This window comes from Rhinatrema bivittatum, chromosome 12 (assembly GCF_901001135.1).
Source record: "Rhinatrema bivittatum chromosome 12, aRhiBiv1.1, whole genome shotgun sequence".
In the NCBI taxonomy this organism is placed as follows: domain Eukaryota; kingdom Metazoa; phylum Chordata; class Amphibia; order Gymnophiona; family Rhinatrematidae; genus Rhinatrema; species Rhinatrema bivittatum.
Window position 1 is genome coordinate 78,670,897 of NC_042626.1, and position 24,087 is coordinate 78,694,983.

Here is a 24,087-nt window from a genome sequence, read left to right on the forward strand (position 1 = left end):
CTGGAGTTTTTCACCATTGATTGAGATTATTCATGTGCTGAACTGGCAGGCATAAACATGACTGAACAAATCAACAGTAAAGGCTACAGAGCTGGAATCCATTCCTGGCACAATAATCTGCTTCAGAAAGATGAAGAATACAGCTTTGTTTACTCTAAAGAGCTACTCTAGGATTCTCGTCCAGGTGTTGGGAGGAATACAGTTCTACGTTTCCTTGTTTCTAGAGATCATCTTTCCTAGTGCAATCAGTGATAGAGCAGGTACAGCTCGGAATTGGAGAGACAGGTCATTAAAGCCAAATTCTTCATTTTAGGAGGTAGGAGCTTAAGTGCTATGGAAACATTCTTCTCTCCCTACTCCAGTCCTCCTCTTTCTGAACTGATACAATCACATGCTGTGGCTGTTTTCAGAGACCTCTTGCCCTCACACACAGGCCCATACAGTCAATTCTGTGGGAGAGCTGGCGCTTCGAGGTGAGCGCCCGCTCTCCCAACGCGCGCCCAGGCCACTCTCCTGGGCGCGTGATTTAGTATTTAAATTAGGGCCCGTGCCAATAAGGAGGTGCTAGGGACACTAGCTCGTCCCTAGCACCTCCTTATTGGCGGAAGCGTCGGCTGTCAGCGGGTTTGACAGCCGACGCTTAATTTTACCGGTGTCGGTTGTCGAACCCGCTGACAGCCATGGGTTCGGAACACGGACGCCGGCAAAATTGAGCGTCCGTTTTCCAACCCGTGGGCTGCGGGCAGAAGTTTGTTTTTTTTTGGGGGGGGGGAGGGCCTCCAACTTAATATCGCTATGATATTAAGTCAGTTTTTTCTGCTTTTCTGTACACTTGCCCGGCTTGGCCGCACATTTTGCTTTCTGTATTGCGGGTGACTACCTAATAGGCTCATCAACATGCATTTGCATGTGATGAACACTATTAGTTTCGGCGGGGGGGTTGGCCGTGCGTTTTCCACATGCTATTACCCCTTACAGTATAAGGGGTAATAATAGCGCATCAAAAATGCTCAGCCAAATGGAGGCTAACGGTGCGGCTCGGCAGAGTGCACCGTTCTGTATTGGCCTGATTGTAGGATGGAGGGAGTGATTTTACCTGCAACAGGCTGAAGAGTGTCTAATAACCACTCAGAGAACAATGTGTGAGCTGCCAAATGTCATGGAAATGAGGATAATACTTACTCTGCAAATCTGTTTTGGGACTGAATTTTACTTTTTTAAAAATTTGATCTGGCAACTTCTAGCAATGGCTCTGGTGCCATGAGCCTTATTCATAAGTAGCTGGCCTTCTTCCCTCTCCCTTTGGTCTAGCTCAGCCATCATGCTGACAGTCCTGTGGTGCAAACTGTGCTTCCCTCTGACACCTGGCACAGCAGGACTCCCTTTCCCTGCAGCATCCTGAGTCAGTCCAAGGTGCAGAGGTTGTCAGTCGTCTGCACACAGCATTACCACTGAGCCACAGGATTGACCCCATCACTCATACTTGCTGTCTGGCACTCTGTTGTATTGTGAAGAAGTGCATTCAGCATAGAAGAAGCCTGTTCAGATAGGCTCGAGGGCAGAGAAGGCAGCATGAAAAAATGTTTGCTTTCTTACCTAATACTAAAGGTTCTGCAGTTTTCTACATGAGGACAGATATGAAACCAAGTGGCTTCTGTCTTACTGCTGGATCAGTTATATTACACAATTTCTGCTTAACCAGTTTATACAAACATTTAATGGCAGAAAAGGACCTTGCAGCCTATCTGTTCTGCTCAGCCACACCAAGTTCAAGAGTTAGCTGTACAGTCTGTTTGTAAAGTTCTTTGAAGCATATTTTGGAGAAGAGGCAGGATACCTAAGTGCAATTTATCATTTTAACCCAACTAGGGCATTAGCAGTATTGTATTTAAACCTCCTCCTTGTGTGATGTTGTGATCTGCTGTTCCAAGGCAATTTGTGTTTCCATCCTGGCAAGAGAACTTCACAAGCTCTGCTAAAATGTTTTCACACTTTTGTAAAATGCATGCGCTCTTCATGTTGCGGTCTCCACCGCTTCCCCTTCTTTAACTCTGAACACTGCTCACCTTCGCTGCTGGAAACGCCTGTGGCTCTGCCGGTTCCTCGTGGCGGCCGCCATTGCCTGCCCGTCTCCCCGCTGCCTCGCGCGCACGTGAGGACGCACACTATGAACGCACAGTTCCCGGAAGTCTGGCCCTGCCTGTGCTAATGATGCCACGCCCCAAGCCCGATATAACCGGCGTCCGGACGCCTTCTCTTTGCCTTGCAACGAGGTTCACTACTGCCTAGTAGTTCTGAGTTGCGCTTCGTCTGTTCCTCGTTCCTGTCTTGACCTTTGGATTGCCTTTGACTTCGCTTCAGCCTGCCGCCTGCCTCCGACCTTGGTCCGTTCCTGACTTCGCTTCAGCCTGCCGCCTGCCTCTGACCTTGGTCCGTTCCCGACTCCGCTACAGCCTGCTCCAGTTCCACTGCCAGCTACAGACTCCATTCCAGTCTACAGCCTGCTCCAGTTCCACTGCCAGCTACAGACTCCATTCCAGTCTACAGCCTGCTCCAGTTCCACTGCCAGCTACAGACTCCATTCCAGTCTACAGCCTGCTCCAGTTCACAGCCAGCTGCAGACTCCCTTCCAGTCTACAGCCTGTTCCACTCCACAGTCTGCTAACGATTCTACCTCAGCCTTCAGCCTGTTCCCGGTCCAGTATTCTACAAACCCGGTCTCACGCTCCGGCTATCTACAGGTATCGCTGCCGCTCGCTGTCCTGTCATCAGCTGGCCCTCGGCCTGCACTGCTGGCCTGCAGACTATCTTTCACTCTTTGGACTGTTCTAGCCACACTCCCTGCCCAGGCTTTATCTGCTAATTGACTCTGAGCTGATATCCCAAGTCCCAAGGTTCCAGGACCCTATGGGCTCCTCCTGGGGGGCTCCTGGTTCCCGGGTGAACACCGCCAGCCTGTGGCTCCGCCTCGCGGCCTACCCGCTCACCCTGGGTAGACCGGCCCAAGGGTCCACTATCCTGCCTGCAGCACCCAAATGCAACACTTCACACTATGTGGGTATGTATGTGCGTGCATATGAGCTGCAAATCAGCAAAAGAATTTGGAGCTTTTCATTAGATTTCTTTACGTATACAGGGATGGTGATTACTTTTGAATCTCAAGTGATGAAGAATGGGGATGCACTCTGATTTTGCATTAATACCTGAGGTGTTGGACTGCTGGTTGTCTCATCTTCCTTATTTGTTTAAGTGAAGGATCCCATCTTTACTTGTCTCTGGCATTTCATGACTTCACAAAAGAGATAGAGTTAAACAGGTATAATTCAAGAGGTTGCTTAAGGCTTCAGGATTAATGGAAAAAGAATTAGTTATAGGACAGATTGTTGTTCTATTTCAGAGGACCTGAAAACATTCTTTCATTCCATGACCAGAATTGCATAGCACAAACCTTCCACTGCAACAAAACGTTGCCCATGATTAATGCTCTGGTTTTCACTTGCCTGAAGCTATGGAAGTTCAGACTCACCACTCTAGTAACTATCTTGATCTTTTCTGGTGATTAACCTTAAGATCCGGTCTTTAATCCTGCTTGTCGCTGGGATGCTTGTCCACCAAGAATTCTTCAGGCCCTGTTCTTCATCTGCAGGGTAACCAAAGACCTTTTAGTTCCCTAGCAACTGCAGCAGAGATGCGAGGAATCGCCCAGGTTTTGTGCTTGTTCCTTGGAGAGCCAGACTTCTTCATATGATTAAAACTGATTGTAGTTCCCGGCCCAGAACCTACCAAGTTTCATAGAATATAGATTAATCCAGTAAAACTCTAACTTTGTATTGATTTTAAGCCCTGGTCACAGCCTGTCTTTCGCTTCAGTGCGGGATATTTAGTGTTGCAGATCTTTTGGGTGCAAGGACTTGGTTTTCGTGAGGCTGTGTGTTTATGGGTATTAGGTCATTTCATGCTCTGTGTGGCTTTCTGCTTCCTTTCCCCCGCAGTTCTTAGCCCATGCTCTTACATTACTTGGAAATGCCTAAAATGAAAGCTTTTTTTTTTTCTTTAACCCAATCGTGCTAAATTAATTGGACAGATGAGCAGACTGGATGGAGCATGCGGTCTTTTTCTGCCATCATGTTTTTGTGTTTTATTGGCATCTGTTGACATATTTATTTATTTATTATTTTTATGTACTGACATTTGATCTCAATTGAGATATCACACTGGTTTTACATTCAGGTACTGTAGGTGTTTCCCTACCCCCACAGGGGATACGTTTTTTTTGTACCTGAGGCAATGGAGAGTAAAGTGATTTGCCCAAGGTCACAAGGAGCGACAGCAGGACTTGAACCCTGGTCTCCTGGTTCATAGCCCACTGCTCTAACCACGAGGCTTTTCCTCCTCCCTCCTCCTACATACATACATGTATGATCCACCATCAGCCAATCAGATCCTATAGGAGACTTCAGTACTAAACTCAATGGAACTGCTTCTTTCATGCAGGCCCATCTGGATGCTCCTTGTGTAGGCCCAAAACAAAAGATTGAATATGTATTCATTGCGTGGTAGAGAGGGGCCTCAAATGATGATCACCAGCATTTCTGATGACCTTACTGAGACTCTGATATTGGGAGACTGTGGAAGGAAATTCAGTTCCATGAGTGGCTGGACTCCATTTCTGGGGCCTTGTAGCTAAACGTGCTTCCTTGAAACTATTTGTGCGCTGTGCCTTTGTTGAAACCCAATTTTGAAAATGTAATAGAAACTGGAAACAGTTGCCCACTTCTCAGAGTCTAATGTTCTTGTTTTGACAAATGTTGCAAAAAGCTTTACTGAGCTCCTGATTGATCTCCCCTTCAGGACCAGCCAGGCAGCTGGTACTGTTGGAATGGATTGGAGCCTGTACAGCGCATCCTGACCAGCCAGAAATGTGAATGACGTGGTGTAGAATAATGGGACAAAGACAGGAGAGACTGAAATCAGTAAGAATGTGTCTGAGTAAAAAAGAAACAAAAACATTCACCTCGTTAGTGTTGTCAACTGGCTCCAGAGTTTCATGAAAGACAGTTCCAATCCTGGTTTTACCCCACTACTAGGGTTGCCAACTTTTCTACAGACCAGGACCGGACCCCACTTCTGAGCTAAAAATATCAAGGTCAATATTCAAAAGCCATTTAGATGGATAACTAAAAGTGTAAAGCGTTTATATGTCAAGTTTTGGGATATTCAGCTCGTTATCCGGCTATAAATCATTATCTGGTTATAATTTAGCCTGATAAAATAGGGACGTTCTGTGGTGTGACAGTTATCCGGCTAACTCAGTCGATTTTCAGCAATAACCGGCTAAGTTAGCCAGATAACTTCAATCAGGGATATTCAGTGAGAAGTTTATCCCACTGAATATCCAGGACAAGTTATCTGGCAAACTTTAGCTGAATATTGGCCTCATCATTCACAACATGTATATTATATTGACATGCACTGCTGTAAATGGTGACAACCAGAAAACCTTACAAAAAAGATGCATGGAAGCCATATGGCTTAGGCCTATTGTAGCATGTATTGGGTATGGCATGGCCCCTAGAAAGCCGTGAATAAACAAATATCATCTCCCATACCAAAACTACACTGCAAATATTACACCAGGCCCTAAAATACCAATACACTTCCTATTTGGAAAACAGAACAAGCCAGACTGCCTAAAATACCTGTGAAATTAAAAATACATGTACCTAAAAACATCGTGCAAAAGATTTTAAAACTAGATAGGTTCCTTCAGATCAGAGATGTTCACATCTGAAAATGAGAAAAGGGGAATTGGATTCAGACAGCAACCAATGAGGGCCCCGACTTTTACGGTTTGGGGAACAAATAAACATGGGGGTAGCTTGCTGATGCGGCACTTTCTGCCTTTAATCACTAAGCCTGACACTTTTGATGCAGCTCCAACATTGCTCTCTGCTTCCACGGTAAGAGTTAAGGGAAATTGGATTCAAACAGCATCTGAGGGCCCTGACATTTACAGTCTGTGAAACTGATAAGCACGGGGGTAACCTGCACAGTGCGGCAGATACTGGCATAAGCTTGCTGGCAGACTGGGTGGCTCATTTGGTCCTTTTCTGCCATCATTTCTGTATTTCTATGTTTGTATTATCTCAATAGCTCATGTACAGTTTGTGACTAATACTCACTCAGATCCAATAAAAGCTATCACAGCCTGCCAAGAATACAATTTACACCAAGAGATAAATCACTATATTAAAGCAGCACTGACTTCTAGGACTCAAACAGCAGCAGCCCTGCCCAGGAAGGATCAGCGACACAAATATTACACTGGGCCTTGGAAGACGATCTCCTACTGAAAAGAGAATAAGCCAGCCTGGTGCAGACCCCACACAGAAACTAGATACCAGCAGAATCCCTCACCAAATACAGAATAAGGAACTACACATTAGAAACAGAAACATGCAAACAAAAACTACAGTGGAAAGCCCAAGAAGCCAGACTTTGCAGTGCAAGTGCAACAGAGGGCAATAGAAAGCATCAATAGACCGAAACACTGCTGCCCCCTGCCCCTTCCAAATGCTGTGGATCTAAGCTTGGACCATGATCGAAGATGCCTCCTCACCCTCTGTCCAGCACCTCCCTGACTGTCCCCCTTCCTCTGCTGCCCACATTTCCCCTGCCCACCATCTTCATGAGCCCTTTCTCCTCCCCACCCTCTCTCTTCACATCCCCCTGATCCCCTTTCTCTGCCCTCCAACCCTTTAACCTTCCTCCCTAGTCTCTGCTCCCTCCCTCTTCCTATTTCCCTGATTCCCTCCCTCTGACCATCTTTCTAGCATCCCCACTCTCTCACTTCCCCATCTTCTGCCTGATATTCCCTGTAACCTTGGCCAGCAGCCCAGAAGCATAAGCATCCCCATTTCTTCTTCCTCCTGCTTCCTAGACAGCAGTCCCTTCCTGTTCCTACCTAATTGTAGGTAGCTCCCTCCTTCCAGGGCACCAGACCGATGCGGAGATGATGAGTCATGGCTGTGGGGGTCAGAAGAGGAGGATAGCAGAAAGAGAAAGCACTCTCGGCACCAGTGGGACAGGCCAGCTAGGCTAATGCTTGGCAGCAGGAGTGTTGTCTTTCCTTTCAGGCCTGTCAGCTACCCGAGTTTAGCAAGTGGATGCAGAGATAACAATGGTAGTGGCAAATAGACAGCAGGATGGGGAAGGGGCGTGGTGGCAGCAGAAGGAGCAGCAACAAATAGACAGTGGGGCAGGGTCCAGGATGGCGGCAGTGGTAGCAGCAAATAGACATAATGGTGGGCTGCAGCAGGCAGATTGCATGTGGCTTTCCCATGTCCTTTTACTGCATCTGTGCGGGAGTTCTGATGGCCAGTGGGAGGCAACAGTACAGGCTCCGCCTCTCAAGTTCCTTCTCTGCTGTCTGGACCTGATATTACAACATCCAGTCACTGTTGTAACTTGACAGTGCATAAAAAGTTGGAAAACTGGACTATCCGGTCCAAAACTGGGCAGCTGGTTACCCTACCCACTACATGTCCCTGCATGCAGTGGAGGTAAAACCAGGACTAGATCAATCTGCCCTGAAAATCAAGAGCCGGTAGGAAATCCTGCTCTAGCAGTCTGTAATCCTTACTCTCAAATAGCTCAGTCCACATGCAGCTGGGAAGGGATGTAGATGCATTTATCTACGCTGGTTTCCTGTCACATCATAAAGGAAAGCTTCCAGACCCCATCCTGTTACAATTTTCCCTTTGCTTTCCTTGTTCTTCTTACACTAGGATCCTAACAGCCATCTGCACTGATGTTTAGATAGGAAATGTAGGGTTATGGGTGTGTTAAGGCTGAGGTGAAACAGCAGAATCATGTGCATGGAAACAGGGCAAAAGCAGAAATACATATGGAATATGTTTGTAAAGCACTCCCGAAAAAGGGGCTGGAGAAGGACTGCACATGGAGGAGGCAGACCGCAGTCTGTTTGCACAGAACTAGCAAAATGAGAAAGTGGATAAGGCAGTAGAGCCAGACAGGATACATCCCAGGATAGTAAGGAAGCAGCTCTAGTGTGGAGCAGGAATGAAGATCTTCAGACCTGCATATGAAGTGGAAAAAATGAGAAAAGATCTAAGAGAGCTTGAGAAGCACTTGGGCATAACTAAGATTTAATGCAAAAAAAAGTTGATCTGTGTATTTGAAGTGCTGAAACCCAAGGGTACAGTAGATAACTGGGTGAGGAGAGTGGTCACAGTCAGAGCCACCAGTTTCCTGTGGCAGGTTTCTTTCAAGATTGTGGCAGATTTTTCAAAGTTCTGTGGCACATTTGCATAATTTTGCACAAAAGATTCATAACTCTGGCTATGCAAGAGTTGTTTTTATTAAAAACCATTCACATGCTTTTCAAACAATATTTAAACTGTATACAAATAAAAAATACACCAAGTACAAAAATCAACAATTTATCGAGTTAACACATAAGTTACAAACATTTAACATCGAAATGTCACTTTTGTTTTGAATTGAAATAATGCAACTATCCTTTTTATATTTTCTTAAGCAAGTCCTTGTCTTTCCAAGTATATGAGCCTCTGTATGCTAAAAATGACCTATGTACCAGCAGTTTGTTGTGCTGTTAATTACATGGACAGATATGTGCCCTCATATTGAACACAAGGCAGTAGACACAAAAGAAGTTGAATTAGCACAAGTTTGAAACTTGTCAGCAGTAGTGTTAGTCATCAAGGTTCTATGAGTTGAAATTAAAGCCCTCTCTGCCAGCAGTTGCAGATTTCCAAAAAAAATCTAGGTTTTTGTAAATGTATGATTGCCAACATATGCAGGTGCAAGAACTGTTGCGCGCCCCATCTGCGCTCGGCCCGCGCACAGGCCTGCTCACCTCTCCAACTCCTCTGCAGGTCCCGGGTCAGCCTCTCCAACAGCAGCCGCAAGTTCATCCAGGCCTCGGCGTCCCACAGCGGCAGTCGCCGGGCCTTCCTCAGCGCACCAGGCCTCATGGCGGGGCTCGGCGTCCTCTGTGGTATTGGCCCTGCCCCTAGGCGCGCGTGCGCGGACCGCCTGGTCCCTTAAAGGGCCAAGGGCGGGTCCAAGCTCCACAGCGCGCCCTGATTGAATGCAGTACAAAAGGAAGTGTCTGCCTGCACTTCCTTGCCTTGGCAATTGGGTCGACACCGTATGTGTACTAGTTTGCCTCCATGTCTCATTGCCTGTTCCAGTCTCATTCCAGTCTTGTTCCAGTCCTGTTCCAGCATCCTTCTGTTCCAGCGTCCGTCTGTTCCTACATTCCCCCAGGTAGTACCTCTTGGACTGACTCTTTGGTACTAACCTCTGCCTGTTCTTGACTATGCTGATTGCTGCCTGGATACTGACCGCTGCCTGTTTGTGACTGCTGCTCGGATACTGACCTCTGCCTGTCTACTCGACCACGTCTGACCTCTGGAACCTGACCTCTGCTTTGGCTGACTACTCTCGGACTGACCTTTGGAACTTGACCTCTGCTTTGGCTGACTACTCTCGGACTGACCTTTGGAACTTGACCCCTGCTACTACTGACCGTGCCTCCTTGATTTTGGTCTTGCTCCTAGCCTTATCATCTCAGACACTGTTCTGGCCTTCTCTGGTCCTCCAGACCTCCAGCCTTGACGTCGACCCCGCACCCTTGATCCTGGTGGGCACACCACTGAACTTCCTTTCTGGGAGACCCTGCAAGGCCCACCTAAGTCCAAGCGGCCCGGGTCCCCAACGGCTCCACCCGGGGGGACCACGGGCTTCCAGTGGTGAAGCTCCAGCTAGCCTCTGTCTCCTCCTGTGCTCCGCCTCCTGGTGGCAGGTGCTTTCTGGGTCCGACCAGGGAGACTACCAACACTGCTCCAGAACAAGGGTCCACCTCCAGGCACAACAAGAACCTTTGTATAAGGATGAAATTTTTCTAAAGGAACATCACGCCAACCAGGAATTATATCAAAAGTATTTTTGGTTTCGGCAGAGCGGCAGTCAATGGCAAACTTATCTTTTTACTGCAGCTATTTTGTTCATCTTTTGTATTGAAAGACCGTTTTGAGACCTGCTTTTCATAGACAATTGGTTAGTAATACCGTCGGGGGATATGACAAGCCGAACCCGGAAGATGGGTATTGATAAAGCGGTCGGGCCAGAGGACAAGATGGCGCCAGATGGTGGGCCTAGCATTGATGGCATATCGGAGGCTGCAATGAAAACTGTCACGTGCTGTTACCATGGCTTTAACTGATCAGCTGCATAACATTCAGTCCTCTATTGATGAATTAAAAGACACCATCAATGTTTATGGAAGTTCTCTTACTATGCTCCAAACTAAAGTATACAAGCATGATGACCATCTGGCATCGCTAGAAAGTTCTGTCTCCAATTTAAAAGGAAAATGTGCCGTTTTCGAAGAGAAAGTAGATGATTTAGAAAATCGGAGCAGAAGGAATAATTTACGACTTGTGGGTCTACCTGAAATGGTGCGTGTTGATGTGCTGATTTCCTTCTGTGAAAAATGGCTGCCTGACGCTCTTGCTTTGGATACAAAGGAAAAGGCGATACTGGTCGAGCATGCTCACAGAATAGGTGCGGGAAGCCTTAATCAGAATTGGCCGCGGCAAGTCATTGTTAAGTAATTAAATTATACCGATCGGGCAAGAATTCTCACCGCTTATTGTAAAATGAAGGAGCTTCGGTATGAGGGCAATAAAATATTGATCTTCCCTGACTTATCTGCGAAGGTCCTTGCAGCCAGGAGAGAGTTCATTAAAAGGAATAAAGTTTTCTCTGCAATTTCCAGCTCATCTCATCTCAAAGTTTTTCAAAATGGAGAGGCTCGTGTGTTAGCTACCAGAGCTGAAGCTAAAGCTTTTATGGAACAGTTGGGCTGAGAGTTGTTAACTCTTTCTATTGCTCCAGTTTCTTTTTTTCAAACTTTACTCTGTTCTGCTATTTAGGGACCTATATTTTGCAGACCCTGTGCCAGTATTTTTTACTAAGGAATAAGCCACTTTAGTGTTTTTGTTTACTATGAAGCATATATTTGTGGACAGGGTCCAGCATCAGATGGGAGAGTGCTGATTTCATAATGTGCACTGGTTGCTATATTTGTGGCCAGGTTTCCTGAGAGCTTATTTTGGATCTCTATTCCCCATTAAATCTAACTGCTGCCATTGATCCTGGGAGTCTTCACGAGATGAACGGATCCTGGGCTAGCTGTCGAGAGCAGAATCTACCTCGACGCTGACTTTCTTTGGAATGTGGGACTGCTTTTGGTTGTTAGGTATAATTTTTGGGGGGTGGGGGGCGGTTGTGGGGATGTGAGTGGTGTGAATATATGTGCACAGAGATGGTTGTGGCTGGCATTTCAGATTGGTTTCATATGGAATATTTGTGTGCGTCTTTTCTTAGATTCTTTTGGTGGGTGGCTAGTGTTAATTCTGATGACATTTTTGATTTTAGGTTTTATTGTTCTTGTCGTGGTAAGCAAGTGGGGCTTGAGTTGTGGAGCTTCTCCTTATTGGATGTTCTTTTCTTTTTACAGGTTCCTGACCATTCTTAAATGGCACTATGGGTGATATTGTTCTCAGCTCTTTAAATGTAGATGGGTTACATTCTCCCATCAAAAGGAAGAAATTGCTTATGGAACTTAAGAGACGTAAATCCACTATAGCATTATTACAAGAAACTCATATGACGGATCCTGAGCATCTTAAGCTTAAGAGGGAATGGGTGGGGAGGTGCTACTTTTCTTTCTTTTCTAATAGGCAGTGGGCAGTAGCCATTCTTATTCATAAACAGATCAAGGACCCGGAGAGTCGCTATATCATTATTGCTGGGTCTCTAGCCAGGAGGAATGTGCTTGTTATAAATATATGTGCTCCAATTGTATATAGTCATAAGTTCTTTGCTGCTTTGGTGACTGTGATTTTGTCTTTCCCAAATTATGTAATTCTTATGGGAGGGGATTTCAATATGGTTAGCAATCCAGAAATAGATTGTCAGCCTAGGAAAACCCCAAAGAAAAATCAAGCTGCTTTTGCAATTGGCTTTATATGTCAGGAATTGCACCTCTTTGACACATGGTGAACGTTGCATTTCATTCTACTCTAATTCGCATAATTTTTATTCCTGCCTTGATCATGTATTTATTTATTTATTTATTTATTTAAAATCTTTTATATACCAACATCCGTTTGCACATCGCATCGGTTTACAAGTAACTTAATAACTTTTAGGCAAAGCCTTTAAATTGAACGGTAACTGTGAGATTAAGGAACTATAAAACAACTAAATAAACATGGCTATAATTTACAATGGGCAGAAACATCTGGTCGAGATACTGCTTGGGGGACTGGGAGGCAAAAGGATATTTACATGAAATTTGACAAAAATTGATTACTTGGAAAAGCAGAACGGCATTATATAATACTGTTTGACAAACAATGGGTGGATATTACATTAAGAACAGAGGGAGGGAAAAGGGAAAGAAGAGACGAGAAAGCACGATAAGGGGAAGATATAAGTATTATATGCTGAAGAATTTTATGATAAACTCCGAACATGTGACATGATTGAGGTACCTTTTTCGGATCACTCTATGGTCCTTGCTACACTTAGGGCCAGATTTTTAAACTTATGCGCGGGCATAGATTTGTTTGCACTGGGTTGCACGCATGTTATAAAATCTAGGGTCAGCGCGCGCAAGGGGGTGCTCACATGTGCACCTTGTGCGCGCCGAGCCCAATGGGAGCCCCGATGGCTTTCCCCGTTCTCTCCAAGGCCGCTCTGAAATCGGAGCAGCCTTGGAGGAAACATTTTTTGCAATCCCCCCCACCTTCCCCTCCCTTCCCCTATCTAACCCACCCCCCAGCCCTAACTAAATCCCCCCTTACCTTTTGTTTCCAAAGTTACGCCTGCCCACACAGGCCGCTGTGCTGGAGGACTCGGGACCACCCCTGGACCGCCGGCACACCCCCGGACCTACCTCCTTCCCGCCTCTTTTTCGAAGCCCCAGGACATACGTGCATCCCGGAGCTTGCGTGCGCACAGGGGCAGCTTTTCAGGGGTTACGCGCGTAACCCTTTGAAAATCTACACCTTATCTTTTCAGATCAGGGCTCTTTCCCTTCTTCTTGGAAAATGTCTGCTTTACTATATTGAGTTTGCACCTTTCTTGAGGGGAAAAATGGAAGGAACATAGAGAATGTAATAATTTGGCAGGAACTGATCCTCTTATTTTCTGGAATGCAGCAAAGGCTGTGCTTCATGGGCACATTATAGTGTACCAGGCTAGGAAGAAATGCGCTGATTCAGCAAGAATGCTTGAACTTTCTAAGAAGTTGCTTCAGTTAAGGGCTGATCATAAGAACATAAGAAATTGCCATGCTGGGTCAGACCAAGGGTCCATCAAGCCCAGCATCCTGTTGCCAACAGAGGCCAAACCAAGCCACAAGAACCTGGCAAGTCCCAAACATCAAGAAGATCCCATGCTACTGATGCAATTAATAGCAGTTGCTATTCCCTAACACAACTTAATTAATAGCAGTTAATCGACTTCTCCTCCAAGAACCTATCCAAACCTTTTTTGAACCCAGCTACACTAACTGCACTAACCACATCCTCTGGCAACAAATTCCAGAGCTTAATTGTGCATTGAGTGAAAAAGAATTTTCTCCGATTAGTCTTAAATGTGCTATTTGCTAATTTCATGGAGTGCCCCGTATTCCTTCTATTATCCGAAAGTGTAAATAACCGATTCACATCTACTCGTTCAAGACCTCTCATGCTTTTAAAGACCTCTATCATATCCTCCCTCAGCCATCTCTTCTCCAAGCCGAACAGCCCTAACCTCTTCAGTCTTTCCTCATAGGGGAGCTGTTCCATTCCCCTTTATCATTTTGGTAGCCCTTCTCTGTACCTTCTCAATCGCAATTATATCTTTCTTGAGATGCGGCGACCAGAATTGTACACAGTATTCAAGGTGCGGTCTCACCATGGAGTGATACAGAGGCATTATGACATTTTTCCGTTTTAGACCCAGAAAACAAATCGGAAGCCGATCCAGTTGGCTGTATAGCAGTAAACAAAACAAAGATCGGTGTGTATACAAAAGCCCTTTATTGAAATTTGCCCCGACTCTTTTCCCCCCTTTGACCCCCCCACCATCCCAGCACCCCCCCTGCTCCCTCCTACTCCTTTCTCCTGGGCCCGGCAACCTCCTCTCCACCGCGCCCTTTCACCCCCCTTCAACCCCCTTTCATAATACCTGCCTTAAGGTATCCTTGTTCCCGCCACCCCCCTCCCTCCCCCCCCCCACCCCTTGCATTTAATTGTACAAAAGTGCACTTGCCTCCTTTACACTGTAAATAAGTTTATATGCTAAGTTTACAAGTGCACACACACACCTCCTGAACATTGTTTATGCATACTTAATCTTACATGGATATCCAGTGTTCCATGTCGTTCAACAAAGTTGTATCCTTGTTCGTTAACTCTTTCCTTGTACTTTCATATTTTATCCTGCCTAATATATTATCCAACTATGTCCCAGTTAGCCCCCCCTCCCCGTTCATTGTAATTTCCTCTCTCAGTTACTTGTGAACCGACATGATGTGTCCTACAAATGCCGGTATAAAAAAATGTTAAATAAATAAAATAAATAAGACTCTGGCTGAGTTTCACTCTTTAGTAGAGAGCTGCCTCAGGGGCAACTAAAAACAAACATTTAAAATGTTAGATGAACACACATAGACAAATAATAAAATTAAAAACTTAAAAAACAACATCCATAAGTGTTCAAACTTACAAGTAATGCAAATCATAACATATGTGTGATGACATCATTTTTGTCTGAACACGGTTTTTGAGTTTTTCAATGAAAATGGACCGTCTCACCAGTTTCTAATTCTCAGTCTGTGGATGTGCAATTGAATTTAAAAAAAAAAAAAATTTAAAAAATATTTACCTTTTTTCGTTTGTAGTCTCAAATATATTTCTTCAGTGCTTTGAAGATGCAATTTTAATGAAGTGTTCCTTACAAGTGGTGATACAAGTCATCACTAGATGCTTTAAAGAACAGGTAAATAGGCACATTTGCACATGGTCCTTATTTTAATGACAATCCACTGTACAGTTCATTTTTAATCACTCGTTTTAGATGCATTGGGCATTCAGCTAATTATTTATTATTTATTATTTTTTTCTTTTTTTCTGTTTATTTACTTTTTATATATATATTTTCTTATTTTTTTAAATTTTTGTATTTTCATCATTAGGTATAAAGATTACATATAATAGTGGATACACAAACATTGTGGTTTCAGCCCTGCAGGCATGTGATCAGTCCTGCTACAATTTAGTAAGCATTCTTAATTTTAGTCCTTTTAACTATTTTTAAATATATTTTAACTACTAGAATTGTATCACGGACTATACTAACACCAAGTCAATCCTCTCCAGCTTGTTCTTACAACTATTGTCTGTTCTTTGTGTTACTTACACACAGATTGTGTCCTGTGTCATTTTTAATGTAGTTTCTGTATTCCATTATGTTGTCAACACACATATATGTTATGATTTGCATTACTTGTAAGTTTGAACACTTATGGATGTTGTTTTTTAAGTTTTTTAATTTTATTATTTGTCTATGTGTGTTCATCTAACATTTTAAATGTTTGTTTTTAGTTGCCCCTGAGGCAGCTCTCGACTAAAGAGCGAAACTCGGCCAGAGTCAGGCAAATTCCAATAAAGGGCTTTTGTATACACACCGATCTTCGTTTAGTTTATTTTTCCATTTTATTCACCATTCCCTTTCTAATAATTCCCAACATTCTGTTTGCTTTTTTGACTGCCGCAGCACACTGTACTGACGATTTCAATGTGTTATCCACTATGACGCCTAGATCTCTTTCTTGGGTTGTAGCACCTAATATGGAACCCAACATTGTGTAATTATAGCATGGGTTATTTTTCCCTATATGCATCACCTTGCACTTATCCACATTAAATTTCATCTGCCATTTGGATGCCCAATCTTCCAGTCTCGCAAGGTCCTCCTGTAATGTATCACAATCTGCTTGTGATTTAACTACTCTGAATAATTTTGTGTCACCTGCAAATTTGATAACCTCACTCGTCGTATTCCTTTCCAGATCAGTTATAAATATATTGAAAAGGACCTGTCCAAGTACAGATCCCTGAGGCACTCCACTGCCTATCTCTGCCAGATATCCAACAGTATATTGCACAAACACAGATAATCTCAGAGAATGTTACTAAGGGAATTACAATATAAGTTTATATGGCAGCTTTATACCCCACAAGCTATAGCAAATAAATGTAAGCTATGCCCCTCCCCGATCTGTGACAAATGCCAGTCAGCCATCAATGACTTTTATCACAGCTTTTGGAACTGCCCTCATAATCAAGCTTTTTGGGACTCTATTTGTCAGAAAGTATCTCGGTTAACCCAAACGACTCTCCCTTTAGAGCCGAAATTGTGGCTATTTGGGACTACGCCAAGTTCTATTGCTCACTGGTGTAAAAACTTAGATCTGCTTTTGGATAAAGTGCGACTGACAGCTAAGCAATCCATTCTTGCCTGCTGGATAGGACCTGAACCACCCTCTCGTATTTTCTGGCAGGCCGATACAGTACAGTGCGCTCTGACGGAGCGCACTGTTAACCTGCCCTTGGACGCATGTTTTCCCTTACCCCTTATTCAGTAAGGGGCGGAAAACGTGCGTCCAACCCGCGGCACCTAATAGCACCCTCAACATGCAAATGCATGTTGATGGCCCTATTAGGTATGCCCGTGCAATACAGAAAGTAAAATGTGCAGCCAAGCCGCATATTTTACTTTAAGAAATTAGCGCCTACCCAAAGGTAGGCACTAGTTTCTGCTGGCACTGGGAAAGTGCACAGAAAAGCAGTAAAAACTGCTTTTCTGTGCACCCTCCGACTTAATATCATGGCGATATTAAGGCGGAGGTCCCAAAGAGTAAAAGTAAAAAAAAAAAAAGAAAAAAAAAATTTTAAATGGGCCAGTGGCTGTGGGGGCCAAAAACCGGATGCTCAATTTTGCCGGTGTCGGTTTCCGAGCCCATGGGCTGTCAACAAGGCTCGAGAACCGACGCCGGCAAAATTGAGCGTCGGCTGTCAAACCCGCTGACAGCCGCCGCTCCTTTTGCCCGTTTCTACCGCACCACCTAATTTAAATACAGAATCACGCGCACAGGCGAGTGACCTGTGCGCGCACCAGGAGAGCGGGCGTTCGTCCGCTCTCCCGCGGACTTTACTGAATCGGCCCATGGGAAAGTAACCTGATTAAACTTCTTAGTATGGAATTCATATCAGCTGTGCGGAGTTCTGCCAAACATAGAGATGAAGTACGACAAATCTGGAAGCCTTTTACTGGTTCCTTACCCTCTGCTTCTCTAAAGTCTCTCCCAAAACGTTAGTATGGGATCTGATAGATCACTCCCATTTTAGCTTTATGAGTAACTAAATGACGTCTTTCCACTTACCTAGTCCATATAGCCAATAAGTTAAACTAACAGAACATACATTATACAATACTCCAGTACCATATATAGCAGTTTATAAACCTATATATTTACTATCACATATATATAATAGCATACAAACACCCAGAATTTCCATGACATTTGCCTCAAGGACATAGGCATTGATGCAATGGAAGCACATTGTTCTCGGGACACTAGAATTACCAGTGACACTAGAACTATTCGTGAGATTAAATTAGCGCACTTTCTAGGAGGTTAAAGTCAGTGAGGAGGGAGGGGGGTGGGAAGGGAATAGAAGGGGGGTTGCGGGGGAATAAGTCCCATAAAGTTCTGTTATTTCTGTGCATTAAGATTTGACATTATCCTGTACCCAGCTCTTTCAGACTTGCAGTCAAAAAAAAAAGGGCATGTTCATATGCGTTCATATAAGTTCCGTTGTGCTCATATATGTTCATACTTGCTCATGAAGAGTTAGGACATACCATGTCAGACCACCATTGTATATTGTTCCAAGAATTGTTCCTGTTATTTCATTTCATTGAGACCTTGTGAGACTGGAAAATTGGGCATCCAAATGGCAGATGAAATTTAATGTAGATAAGTGCAAGGTGATGCATATAGGGAAAAATAACCCATGCTATAATTACACAATGTTAGGTTCCATATTAGGTGCTACAATCCAAGAAAGAGATCTAGGTGTCATAGTGGATAACACATTGAAATAATCTGCTCAGTGTGCTGCGGCAGTCAAAAAAGCAAACAGAATGTTGGGAATTATTAGAAAGGGAATGGTGAATAAAAAGGAAAATGTCATAATGCCTCTGTATCGCTCATTGGTGAGACCGCACCTTGAATACTGTGTACAATTCTGGTCGCCGCATCTCAAGAAAGATATAATTGCGATGGAGAAGGTACAGAGAAGGGCTACCAAAATGATAAGGGGTATGAAACAGATCCCCTATGAGAAAAGACTAAAGAGGTTAGGACTTTTCAGCTTGGAGAAGAGAAGGCTGAGGGGGGATATGATAGAGATGTTTAAAATCATGAGAGGTCTAGAACATGTAGATGTGAATCGGTTATTTACTCTTTTGGATAGTAGAAAGACTAGGGGGCACTCCATGAAGTTAGTTTTAAATGTGCCCCATGCTAATCGGAGAAAGTTCTTTTTCACTCAATGCACAATTAAATTCTGGAATTTGTTGCCAGAGGATGTGTTTAGTGCAGTTAGTATAGCGGTGTTTAAAAAAGGATTGGATAAGTTCTTGGAGGAGAAGTCCATTACCTGCTATTAAGTTCACTTAGGGGTACATTTTAAGAAACAGCGCGCGCGCGTAGTTTTGTTCGCGCACCAGGCGTGAACAAAAGTATGCTGGATTTTACAAGATGCGCGTAGCTGCGCGTATCTTATAAAATCTGGGGTCGGCACACGCAAGGGGGTGCACATTTGTGCAACTTGCGCACGCCGAGCCCTGATCCTAAACCGCGCCCCCTAGCCACGCCCCTGGCCACCCATTTTTGCAAGCCCCAGGACTTGTTACGAGCGCGCGCGGGCGCGGTCGTCGTAAGCGGGTGGTGGTGAGCCCTTGGGCCACGGCAGGACTCAAGGAGGAGCCCCAAGCCACACCGTGGGAGGTGAGCTGAGCAGGCATGGTGAGCCAGGCAGGCAGGAACAGAAGCAGGGAGTCCGACCCTCAGCCGGACCTGCATGCCCATGGTAGCCAACACGGGGAAGTTGACTAATGAACGGTCCTCCGACTGTTCCCGGCCCTTTCGGACCTGCCGCAGGGAACGGCAATGGGCAGCAGGCCGGACAGAGGTGAGGGCAGACAGAGTCCTTAAACAGAAGACATCAGACGGGGCAGAAGCAGGCTGAAGCAAGACGGAGACATCAGGACAAGGGCTGAAGCGAGACACAGGAAAGATCCAGGCGAGCAGGAACTCCGATGCTGGGATACTCACATCCGAAGCCCCCTCGGCTGGCAGAAGCTCAAGAGCCCGTGGGACGAATCCCTCCTGTTGGCCACTCCAGGGCCCAACAGGACAGAAGGCTCAGGAACCAGACGAGGACGTAGGTCAAGGCAGAGACACGAAGACATCCGGGCAAGGGCTGAAGCAAGACACTGTAGACAAGGCTGGACGGAAACATTGCACTGTCCATCAGGGCGCCCTACTCAGCCCACCCGTGGGACTGAGTCGCGGACCACCCTGTCCCAGACACGCCCTACACAGCCCAGGAAGGCTGGTCACGGACCACGCTGAGAAGGAGGGTGCGGGGAAACTCCAGGCGAACAGGAACTCCGATGCTGGGATTCTCACATCCGAAGTCCTTACGGCTGGCAGGCACAGGAACAAACATCTAGGCAGAGACACAGGACAGGAACCCATCAAGGCATAGGCGAAACCGGGGGACCTGGATCGGCAAAGTTATAGACGACTGTAGAACCTGATCCAAAGGCCCTTTGCAAGTGAACAGAAAGTCCTTAAATACTGGAGGTAGAAGGCAACTCCCTGGGAGGAGCTTGCCAGGACCGCCCACCGCTGGTCCTATAAATCAGGTGGAGAGCTGCGGGCCAGCCCCTAGGAGAAGGGCGTCGCCAAACAGGAAGTCCAAACGCTGGCAAGCAAGCCACAGGCACAGCTAGGCCTCTCAGGCCCTGGAGCAAGTCCCGGATGGAACACAGGCCCTGGAGCTGTGTCTGCTAGGCCTCTCAGGCCCTGGAGCTGTGTCTGCTAGGCCTCCCGGGCCCTGGAACTGTGTCTGCTAGGCCTCTCGGGCCCTGGAGCTGTGTCTGCTAGGCCTCTCGGGCCCTGGAACTGTGTCTGCTAGGCCTCTCAGGCCCTGGAACTGTGTCTGCTAGGCCTCCAGTCCTGTAGTGCTGTCTCTCTTGGGCCTCCAGCCCTGTAGTGCTGTCTCTCTTGGGCCTCCAGCCCTGTGACTTTGAGTCCCCTGGGCCTCCAGCCCTGCTGCTACTCCTGAGCCCTGCTGCTGCTACTGCCTGCTGGTTCCAGCTACTGCTGCTTCCTGCTTCCAGCCTCCTGCTTGCTTTTTCGGCCACGTGTGTCCTAGTGGCCTCTTGTTTTGTCGCCCCTCCTACCTTCCCTTCCTTTGTCCCATGCTGGTCGTCTCCGGCGCCCTCGCAAGGGGGCGCTGGGGTGCAATGGTTTCTCCTTCCCTTTCTTTAGTTGTCTGTTTCTCCCTGTTTCTTTAAGGGGCGGGGCGGCCTTTGGCCGCCCCCGCCTCCTCCCCACCCACAATAGATGGCAAACAAGCCACAGGCACAGCTAGGCCTCTCAGGCCCTGGAGCAAGTCCCGGATGGAACACAGGCGAGGCTCAGGCTTCAGAGCGGCCTCCAGGGGAAGGTAAGAGACCTCCTGTAGCGCAGCAGCAGGGGGGATCGCAACAGGACTAATGCGCGTCCCGGGGCTTGCGCGTGCCACTGAGCCTATGCAAAATAGGCTCGGCGTTCACACGGGGGATTTAAAAGGGTTACGCTCGTACCTTTGGCGCATAACCCTTTTAAAATCCGGCCCTTAAAGAATAGCCACTGCCATTAGCAATGGTTACATGGACTAGACTTAGTGTTTGGGTAATTGCCAGGTTCTTATGGCCTGGATTGGCCACTGTTGGAAACAGGATGCTGGGCTTGATGGACCCTTGGTCTGACCCAGTATGGCATTTTCTTATGTTCTTATGATGCATTCTGTATTATGCTGTCAAAACAAGAAAATTCTTTAATAAAATGAAATGAAAAAAAAAAAAAGAAACAGTGAGTGTGGAGGCAGGTGCAGTCTGTATCCTTTATAGCTTCTCTATGTAGTAAGGAATCTAAGCATTCTGAATATTTGGATATGGGTAAGCTTCAACAATAGATATCTGGGTAATGCTGGATGCACTTTCTCCCCGGATATAGAGGACTGGAAGGCTAAACATCTCCTTTTTGTGAAACACCTTTGGGATGAAGTGGGTATTAAATCATTTCATGACCTCAGGCCAGAATTTCATGTTCTTGGCAGTTTCTCCTACTTGTATTTGCAGATTTGGTGGGCTCTGGGGATGATTTCAGACATTAATCACCAATGTGTGACTTAGATGGAGTTGAGGACTTCAGTGGTGAATTAGATGATTCTCCCAAAGGGATTGCATCACTGTATCAGGGCACTCCTAACTCCTAAATTTGGAAGTGATACATAGAAACATAGAAATAACTCACAACACCTGATTGTAGTCTGAAATGCAGATTTGGGGACCTCATTAGATGAAGTTGCTTGGTGGGAGATTTGCAAATCTACCCATTGTAAATCCATCGGTGTTAAGCAGGTGGAACTTACGATAAAACTGCTGCACTGAGCCTAATGCTTATCTAGATTTTTGTTAAACGATGTCTAGGATCAGATCCCGTCTGTTGGCAGAGTTGTGAGGAGCTTGCTACGTATAGATATATCTGGTGGGACTGTCAGGGAGTGAAACACTTTTGGGCTGAGGTTACTCAGAAAATTTCTAGCTATTAGTTTAAAAACTATCCAAGGTTTACTTGGGAGATGGGAGGGCTGGTTGGTTTCTTGGCAGTTTAAAGCTGTCATGTCTCAGTTTTTGTTGGCTACTGGCTTTACTATTGCTATGTATTGGAAATTCAATCCCTACTTGGATTCTTGGCATACACAATCGAGAGAAATAGCTGATATTGAAAAAGTCCAATTTGGATAGTGGTAAGTGTTCTAAATATGCTCAGTTATGGGGATGTTTCTGACAGTACTGTGAACTGGATTAAAATATGAGTATGGCCTTGCCTCTGAGGTACTAGAACTGTTTTATGACTGATTTGTTTAATATTTGTACGTTCTACGCTCTGTCATGGATTTGATGCTAAGTTTGTATATATACCAAAAAAGAAGACTAAATACAGAGAAGAAAGCATGGGATAAACATAGGGGGATCTCTGAGGGATTGATAGGAATTGTAAGATGAATAGATTAGTGTGAATGGACAGCCTAGATAAGTCATAGTCTTTTTCTGCCATCACATTTCTATGTTTCTAACTTAACCTTGCTAAAACTGAGGTTTTGTGGGTTAGGAAGACCCCCCCTCCTAGTTTTTGATTCAGATTTGAAATGGACAAGCAAATTCAGGGATGAAGTCCACCTTCTTTAAACTATGCCGGGCATGATATCTGTGATCTTATTTATCAAATAAAGATCTGCTTACACAGTCCATGACTTGATTACTTCGAAGATTGATTACTGTAATGCTCTGTATTTAGGTCTGCGAGGAAAGGCACTGCAAGATTTTCAAGTGATTGAAAATAAAGCAGCCTATTTAATTACTGGTGTATTGATCAGAGAGCATATTTCGCCAGTCCTGAGAAATTTGCATTGGCTCCCAATAGTTGGGTGATTTAGCTACAAAGTGTCTTTATAATTTGGGCCTTGAAGTTTAAAAGAGACTTTTGGTTGCTAAAAGCCGAATAGTGCCCTAAGATCAGGCCACGAAGTTCTACTGCAGGTCCTGTCACCAAAGGATATTAATTTACAGAGCACTCGAAATAAGGCCTTATCACGTGCAGATTCAGTGCTCTGGAATGCTTTGCCCCAGTGTATTTGAGATTTGGAAGACTATGCTTCTTCCAAAATGCTGGCTTAAGAGGTTTAGGCCTGTTTCTTTCTGTTGATCTTTTGTAATGCACAAAGGGTAAGCATTTCTTCTGGAACATTAGAAAAATTGTCTGGACCAATCCAGTGGCAGTTTTATGCACTGACGTGGGAATTCCACAGAGGCAGTGTTCACAGCTCCTGGGTCTTCATGCAAGAGAGTCATGCATTGGCCAAATTGAAGGCCGATGATTGCAGGTTTCCAAGGAGCCCTGGTATTTGGACCCCAGCCAAGGACTGTTCCTGTGGTGGTTAGGCAGGGTGAGTTGGAAAGGGATATTAAATAGGAGAAATAAATCCCTGGGTGGTTGTGAATGACGGTTCCTGACACTGGATCCCCACTCTGGTTTGGGTTCAGGTTACAAGTGAGCTGGAAGCCCAAAGGGGCATGAGTGGACTGCTGAATGGTAGAGGAATTGAGGAAGTTCGGCGACAAGCACAAGAGGAGCAGACTGGATAGAACTTGCATCTCTCTCTGGCCTTGTACTTTGTTTTGTTTGTTTCTTCTCTTGGTTCTCTTCATTGCTTCTCTGCCCAGAGGAATGACTGTATGTGAAAAAATGTTAGGGCACAGATGCTCCAGGAACAGTTGGGATCTTCATCAACAGGGACAAAATAAAATTATTTTTTTACAGGAAATATATTTATTGAAAAATGTTTGTTCTGTTATATCAACTGACAAAATAAAAAACCAAACTTGTAGACTCCTGGAGTTCCTGTTTGCATTAGAGAGTGTCGGAGTGATAGAGAGTTCTGTAGCCAGCACTGTATTATGGCCCTACCACTGTGCATTTCACAAAAGAAAACTCCCTCGGACTGAGATGGAGAAGTCACTTTATCTTCAACTTTGTATGTACTAGGCTCCTGTTATCCCAAATCACTGCCAGGA

The 24,087-nt window shown here is 45.3% G+C and overlaps 1 protein-coding gene across 2 annotated transcripts in view; it reads left to right on the forward strand.

The window, feature by feature from the left end:
- The window catches only part of SRCIN1 (SRC kinase signaling inhibitor 1), a 390,348-nt gene that overhangs the window by 141,526 nt on the left and 224,735 nt on the right, over positions 1 to 24,087 (forward strand). The window lies entirely within an intron of this gene.